At 43.3% G+C, this 7,961-nt stretch overlaps 1 protein-coding gene across 1 annotated transcript in view; it reads right to left on the reverse strand.

Annotated features, from left to right (window-relative positions):
* The window catches only part of LOC106925402 (serine/threonine-protein kinase BRSK2-like), a 94,369-nt gene that overhangs the window by 46,687 nt on the left and 39,721 nt on the right, over positions 1-7,961 (reverse strand). The gene's annotated exons all lie outside the window — the stretch shown is intronic.

Raw genomic sequence — 7,961 nt, forward strand, 5'->3', positions numbered from 1 at the left:
ACTGTGTGTCTCACTTTGTACTGAAGGTCTGCAGGCGGCGGAGGAAATGCCACGGCGCATATGCACCTCTTCATTACCGCGCATGTTTCACAGGACGTCAGCCTGAAAGGTGCTTTCCGCTGGGAAATGAGCAAAGCTGAGAACAATGGGGGCGTCGTGACCAGCACGGCGCCTGGGGGCGCTTTCATGTCGGCAGGTAGACCTGAAACGGCAGCTGGAGCCGTGCTGGTCAGGTCTCATCGATCTGGTGGACAGGAAGAGCCAGCATGGCTTCATCTGAGTCCCATCAGTCAGGACAGAGAGCCTGGCAGGCTCCCTGTAGGAACCCAGACAACAACGAGTGGCACTGGAGGAGAAGTGAAGGAAAACACCTGGTTTGGTTCAGGACTGCAGCGGGACGGACTGAAACAACAAGACCGCGGGTCCGAGGGACGAGTTTCCTCCGTAACCATAATCCAAAGGTTTACTAAAGTTTACTGATATTATTCCAGCTACAGAGTTTCTGATTTCATAGCTTCTTTTTTCAGATGGTAAAGATCAATCTGGCCCTTCAGGGTCGACCGTCTGAACAGAAGCTCCTGGTAAGAAACACTTTATTCTTCCTTCTACTGACAAACACCAAAAAGCTGAAATACAACAGAGTTACTGCTACAGTTTGGCAGATTTCATGATCAGCCTGTTTTCACACAAAACTATAACAGAATTTAAACAAAAGCAGACACATTTTAAACATATCTAAAGAAGTTTGGATCATTTTACCAACTTATATCAAACAGAAGATTTTGTATCTTTTCCCCCTCATGTTTTTCAGAAACTCATGAATCTCCCATCAAAATATTCAGAATGATTCCTGTATTGCATCATATCTGTCATGGATAAATTACTGTTTCAGCCTGAAAAACAACAAATTCAAATAAGTTATTTATAATTTAGAGCCTTTTTTACATTATTTTATTGTAAAGGTCAAATCGCTCAGAAGTATTTCAGCAGTTTCTGCATTTAAAAACAACTACAATAATTTATTCATCCCAATAATCAGTAAATGACAGGAGTTTTGTTATTTAAGGTTCTAAAGTTAAAGGAGCGAATTAAAACGGATGTAATATTTAGGAGACATAAACCCAGACCGGGTTTAGTAACATGGTCCACTGAGAGCCGTACGCTTGACTGATTCCACTAAAAACCCATTTATGATCTGATGATTACCTGCAGAGCTCTTCCGTCTCCTGTGATTACTCCCCTGACACGTAAATGTGTGTTTTGTCTCAGAAGACGAGCGACGCAACTTTGATCTCGTGCAAAATGAGAAGCATAAAAATCAGTTTGGATCTGACATTTTTCAGCGTGCCTCCCAGTTATTGCAAACACGAAGCTCCAAACTGGGCCCCAAAGTGATAATCTCTGACATTTTCACATGGTGAAACATCCACTTTCTTCTCCCTGCCTCGTTATGCAGCTCTGACATTTGCTGTTTGGACCAACTTTTCAGTTGTCTGGTGATTCCTGCACCTGATAGACAAAGAGCAAAACATGCAGGAGAAGAAAACAGCTGGTAGTTAGACCTGGTGTCAAAATGTCTAGTAAGCGGTTCAATAGCACAAGCAGTGGCTGGCACACTTCTGCTAATGCACTAAGAGGAGATCATGTTTCTGCTCTTTTATTTAGTGAACTTAACTTCCCCTAAATTAATTTCTCTGGATAATTCTGACAGCATTAACGTACTTGGCTGTTTTAAAAACGTTCAGTTCAATAAAGTTCAACATTTTTTGCTTATTGACAGCTAAGAAATCTTCAAATACTTAGACATTTCTGTTAATGCTTTCTGTGTTTTATTTTAGAAAGAAACATACAGGAGCAAAATGAAACAAAGACAGTGAAGAACAAGATTAAATCAAATCAAATTTAATTTAAATCTGCTCGTTCAAGGAAAGATGTCATTTGAATTGAAGTTAGCACGTTAGCATTAGCCTCCACTAAATGCTGTGCTGCAATATTGTTAGCACTAGTGAAACTACGACTAGTGCAACTAGCCTTCTGACGTCATTTGTATATTCTCCTCAAATCTTATCAGAATTAAACTGAAGCTGAAATGTGAACGTCTCCCAGGTGCAAAGCTGCAGCCACAGGTTAGCAACTCGCTGCTATTCAAAACAATCAGGGAAAAACATTTTCAACTGCCAGTCTAGTTCAGCCCCAGATCTGGGAAATAAACCCCTGAACGCTCAGCCCAGACTCCACAGACCTCAGCTTCCAGAAAACACCTGGACCAGCCGTCAGGCACGGCGGAGGAGGGCTGGTGATTCGGGCTCATTTTACAGCAGAACCGACTTAACTTCCACTTACTGAGTCAAACCTGAACTCCTCTGTTACACTCCAGAACCAAATATGATCCAGTTTATTACAAAGACCAACAGAAACATGTTTATTGGTATTTAAGTACTTCAAACCGCAGTTTCTAAGTAACTAACTCTTAATGTGACGTTATAAGAAAACAGCAATAAGGTTAGGCGAGTAAATAAGACCAAACTAACCAGATTAGAGGAGTAAATAGGTTCAGATGTATTACACAGCTCAATATTAAATATCAGAGCCACAGGAAGATAAAATCCATGCATGACTGCAGCTGAAGTCACACTGGCTTTTATTGATTTCTCTCCCCTAAATCAGATCAGTCCTCTCCGCTAATCAGATCGATATCACCCGACCTCTGACCTCTGCTGGCTGAACTCGTTTCTCATCCATTCCCAGGTGTTTCCTCTCTGCTCTGAGCCCCAGAGATAAAAAATGACCCGTAAAGAGTCCATTTATCTCCTTTAATGAAGACACTTGACTAACAGAAACACTGCGGACGTAAAACAACATGATTCACCTGAACGCCCCACAGGACGCTGCGTTCAATGACACGGCTTTCTGATGAACACGAAACAATTTTAATTTAAATCCTCTGGACCTCAGCTTTTACTGACAAATTAAGGTTTTCTGGGTATTAAAAACTCCTCATCATAACAGCTGGTTGGTTAAAATATGTGGCAGCAAATTCTGGAAAAATTAACAAATAAAATCAGTTTCTTACCAACGAAATGACACGAAATGTAAAAGCTTCTATTTTGATGCTTACAAAAAAGTGACACTTTTTAATAAACTAATCCTTCAGTTTCTCATTTGTGTTTTATAAGTTTGTGCGTTTTGGGCTTGAAGAAAATCAGCCAGTGCTCAGACATGGCGTTCCCCAGGGCCGTGTTTTCAGTCCATCTTTATTCAGTTTCCACCCGACTGGAACCGAGACCAGAAGGGTCGGATGTGTTCACTCGTTCATAGCACCGAGTCTTTAAAGGGCTTTCGTGACAAATATTTAGCAAGAGATTCTTTGAACTATTAAAAAGATAAATATAGTTCTTTAGAATAAGTTCTGTAAAATTAAAGTGTAACGCTGGAGCCGTAAATGTTGCAGCGTTTTGTCCGTCTGCAGCGATTAGCCTTAGCAGTTTTCCTTGCTGACCTTCAGCCGCAGCAGGAAGTGTCACACCGTTTCCCTCCGAGGTGTGAGACGGCCGCCGCGCGTCGCCCGCCGTTAGCTCATCACGAACATGTCGACTGGGAGAAGAGACAAGCGTCTGACCCCCAGGTGAAATGTTGTTGTTGTTGTTGTTCTTCTTCTTCTCTGATAAACATGTAGCTAACCGATCAGCACACCAGCTGCCTGCTTCCCTAGACGTTTGTTCATTTTTGGGTGAGACGTTTAAAGTCTCAAAAATGATTCCTTCTCCTTCCACTGTCTCATGTTCAGGCAGTTGGGATGCGTAACCATGGAAACAAGGTGTCGTTACACCTGGGAGCTGCTGATTAGCGCCTCAGAAGCTCAAATAATACCTGACCTCTGACCCCAAATCCCAGAGGAGCCGAATGAGACACAGAGAAGCAGGAGGTTTAAACCAACTCTTTAATCCATCATGATGGGCAAACATTAACGTCAGCCCGGCTTTCTAACCGTGTGAAGAGGAGCGGCAAAAGCAAAGGGTGATGATTAGCAGTGCTAGCAACAGCTGGTGATGTCATCCAGTGAAATATCGTCTCTGCTGCCTGGAGGCTGAGCTGTTAGCATGTCACAGTCATGAGACGGACGTCATACACTAACTGTCTTCAGTCAGAGGCGTCTTCAGAGTCGTTGCAAGACTGACTGCTACTGGAGATCCTTCCTGACCACAGAACACTTCAAGCTTCTCATCTGGAGAAAATCTTGATGGTGAAACAAGAAATAAATTCCTTGGCGTCGAGACGAAGCTTTTAAATTAAAAAAACTTCAACCATCCAACATGGAGGTGGCAGCATCATGCTATGGGACTGCATTACACAAAACGGATGTAATAATGAAACAAATTCTTCATCTTGTCCTGAAATCAGCCGCTGGTTAAAGCCGAGCTGCAGCGTTCAGACGTTTCTAATCTCACTGCAGATGAAACTCATAAATCCTCCAAACAAACAAATTAACACCATAAAACTGGATGACAGTTTTGGGTCACGATTAGCAGAACCGAACCTGGACCTTTTATATAAAAATAACTTTACCTGGCCTTTAACCTGAAAGCTGCTGTTTGTTAAATCAGCTCCAGTTCTGTTTGGGTTCTGAACACGACCGGACCGCCAGGAACAAACACAACGCTGAACCGGTTCTGATCCAGCAGATCAGAACCAGACCTACATGTGGAGCCTAGCGGGTTCTGATGAGCTGTCAGAACCATCTGGTTCTGTCGGACAGATGAACCGGACTCAGCTCTGGCCCATTTACATCTCATTACACGTCTGATCCATTTTACTCCTTCTCCTCATATCAACCAGAAACTTTGATTTCTTCCTCAGACGGCGGCAGCAGCTGAACGCCCTGAGGCGGCCATGACGCCATCAGCCGACCTCCGGGTTCGCCGGACGCCGAGCCGAGGAGAGAAACGGGCCTGGAAGATTTCACTCTCAGAACGAAGCAGTGATCAGCTCAGGTGTTTCACTGCTGGTTGGTGTTCATGTGTTCATATGAGAGGATAAACGACCATAAATGGACAAAGGCTCTCTGCTCCAGGATGTGAAGGTGAACCAGCTAGCCTAGCCTAGCGTAGCGTAGCCGGACCAAAACAGTTTGATTATAGTTTGATCCCCCTGAAGACATGCTACCCCAAAATGAATATGAATTCAGATGATATGTTACTGTTCTAATTTTAAAACACACACACACACACACACACACACACACACACACACACACACACACACACACACACACACACACACAGACATAAGAAGTGCTTACCTGTGTTGTCAAATCAGCATATTGTGAGCAGAAAGCAGCCGTCCAATCAGCAGAGAGCGTGAGGAGAGAGCAGAAGGAGAAAGCAGTGGTTAGTTTAGGAACCAGAAATCTACCCGGTAACAGATGACGGCTGTTTGTGCTTTAATTAGGATGAATTCAGCCTGTTTGTACATGTGAATCATTCTGACCCACATGAGAACCAACATCCTTCCATCGCTCTGAGTGTTTCTGTGTCAAGGTTAGCCCCGCCCCCGACGACAGGAATCCCTTTCAATTTATCGACTGGGATCTTTTCCTCCATCGCTCTTCCTCCAGATTCTGACAAAACCGGCTCTGCTTCCCCCTTAATGAGGTGATTAATAAACCAGCTGCATGTTTTCTGTCTGTTTCCTCATGGAAGATGAAGAGGAAGAGAGGAAGGCCAAGAAAGCGGGTCAGGCCTCGGGAGGCGGACGAAGAGGCGGAGCTAAAGGTTTGGTGCAGCGTTCGGCGTTTGATGGCGGCGGAGCTGAAACACTTCCTGTCTGCTGACTGAGAAATTACTTATCTAAATGTTACAAATTCACAATGTAGGTTTCTGATTTATTTCACAATAAATATAAAAAAAAGTTCATTTCATGAGTAAATGATCACCACAACACAACATCATGAAACCTGGTGGTGGCAGCATCATGCTGTGGGGATATAGTGAGAGTTAACCAATGGAGATAAATGAAGGGCAATCCTAGAAAAAAAAACAGTTTAGAGTAAATATTCAGTCAGAGATACAGCAGACTGTTTCAGACTAAAGCATATTCATGTCTTAGAATGGCCTAGTCAAAGTCCAGAAGTAAATCTGTCTGAGAATCTGCAGAAAAACTTGAAAACTGAGCGGTGTCATGTAGAAAACCTGCAGCAGGAGTTACAATAAAAACTTCCTCTACAACTCAGTGGGTCTAAATATGAATGCATGCCACACTTTTCAGATTCCTTCACCATTTTGTGTTTTTCTGTCACATGAAATGCCAGAAAAAGTGTTTAATGGGTTAAACTCAGAATAACAGGAATCAGTTTCTTCACCTTCAAAAAGCTTTTATGGAGCTTAAAGATGATAAACATTAATTTATCATATAATAATATATATCATCAACACTGATACCATAAAGCTGAACAATTTCAAACCATTTTATTTCCATTTTCTCTTCAGTTTGGAAATAAAGGAAGCGATCAGAGTTTTCACAGATAATTTCTGTATCTTCATATTTCTCTCATATCCTCAATCTCTTCACTTTTCTGTCAAAAACAAAACGATTCGTCCATTGTGGTTGGAGTCTCTCCTTAGGAACGCGACTGTTGATGAAGAGCAGATGAGTGGCTGCAGCAGCTCCACATGAAGAGTGGGACGTTCTCCGACTCGCTGGTTTCCCAACGGCGGTGAGGGGGAAGCAGTAATGAACCCACTGGAGAGACGCAGCCAGCCAACGTGGGACAGAGCCACAGCTGAGTGGGAAGAGGAGCAAAACTCATCCTCACTCAGCCACATGATGAAAGCCGAGGAAAGCAGGAGGAAGACAGACATTCTGAGAGGTCTGACCCAGATCCCAGCCCCGTGACGCAACGGACCGAACCGATTAGAGTAAAACCTGCTCAGCTTTGGTCCTTTTACTCCACTCTGCTCACGTCTTACAGATAAAATAAAAGTCTGGCTGTGAAAATGTGAAACAGTTTCATCTCCTGGATGTTAAAGCCGATGAAACAGAAGAGAGCGAGTTAGTGACCTTCCTCTGACGGGCAGGAGTTCAAAACGACAATCTTTCACGGTTCAGGAAGAAGAAGCAGATTTGTTTTAGTGACTCAATGATGTGAATTTGTCACCAGGTCTTCCTCTCTGCTGCGTGGCTCCTGTGTGGCCCCGCACGCCTCCCCGCTGCCTGCAGGGGGCCCCAGTGAGCGCTCAGATCCAACCTGCTGCTAAAACAGGAGGAAGCGGCTTCGCTTGCATGTTTCAAAGCTACAATAAAAGAATCATTAATTCTGGAGCTCAGCGTGAAGCCGCGTTGAACGCGACGAGACTAATGTCTTCCTGTTTTCTCATTAGCAAACCTCCCTCAGCGACGTTCATTCACAAACCCGAGACTTTCTGCAAACACCTAAAATCCTGTTTTCAGAAAAACAACGTCCTAATTTCCATCCAGATGCATTTCTGTCAGAATCCAGGATGCAAAGAGGAAATAAACTGTTTTAAAACTGCAGCAGCTTCACAGCGTCAGACATGAAGGATAAATATATAAACTTTACAGAAAATAAAAGAACATGAACCAACAGCATGTCAGTACATGTGCAGATATTTATTCATATACAGAACAGAAAAAAGCAGGTTGTCAGCTTTATGTCAGGCGTTCATTGATTTTTTTATCAGACAGCCTGGAGGTGATAACTGTTTCTCTAGCGCCGCCCTGCAGGTAAAAGCCTAAACTGCTTGTGTCCAGCATGTGTGGGGTCTGCAGAGATACTAGCTGCCTCCTTCCTAACTCCGGCCAGCATAGATTCATGACTAAACTTTGTTTTGTTAAACTAAACCAAGTTTTATTAGAGCTAAAATCTAATTATAAGTAAAATAAAAACAATTATCAGGTGATTACTGGTCGGGTTGCGTCTGAACTGAACTCAGCTGAACCTGAAG

This window comes from Poecilia mexicana, unplaced genomic scaffold (assembly GCF_051168715.1).
Source record: "Poecilia mexicana isolate PSO_F unplaced genomic scaffold, ASM5116871v1 scaffold_3, whole genome shotgun sequence".
Classification (NCBI taxonomy): Eukaryota; Metazoa; Chordata; class Actinopteri; order Cyprinodontiformes; family Poeciliidae; genus Poecilia; species Poecilia mexicana.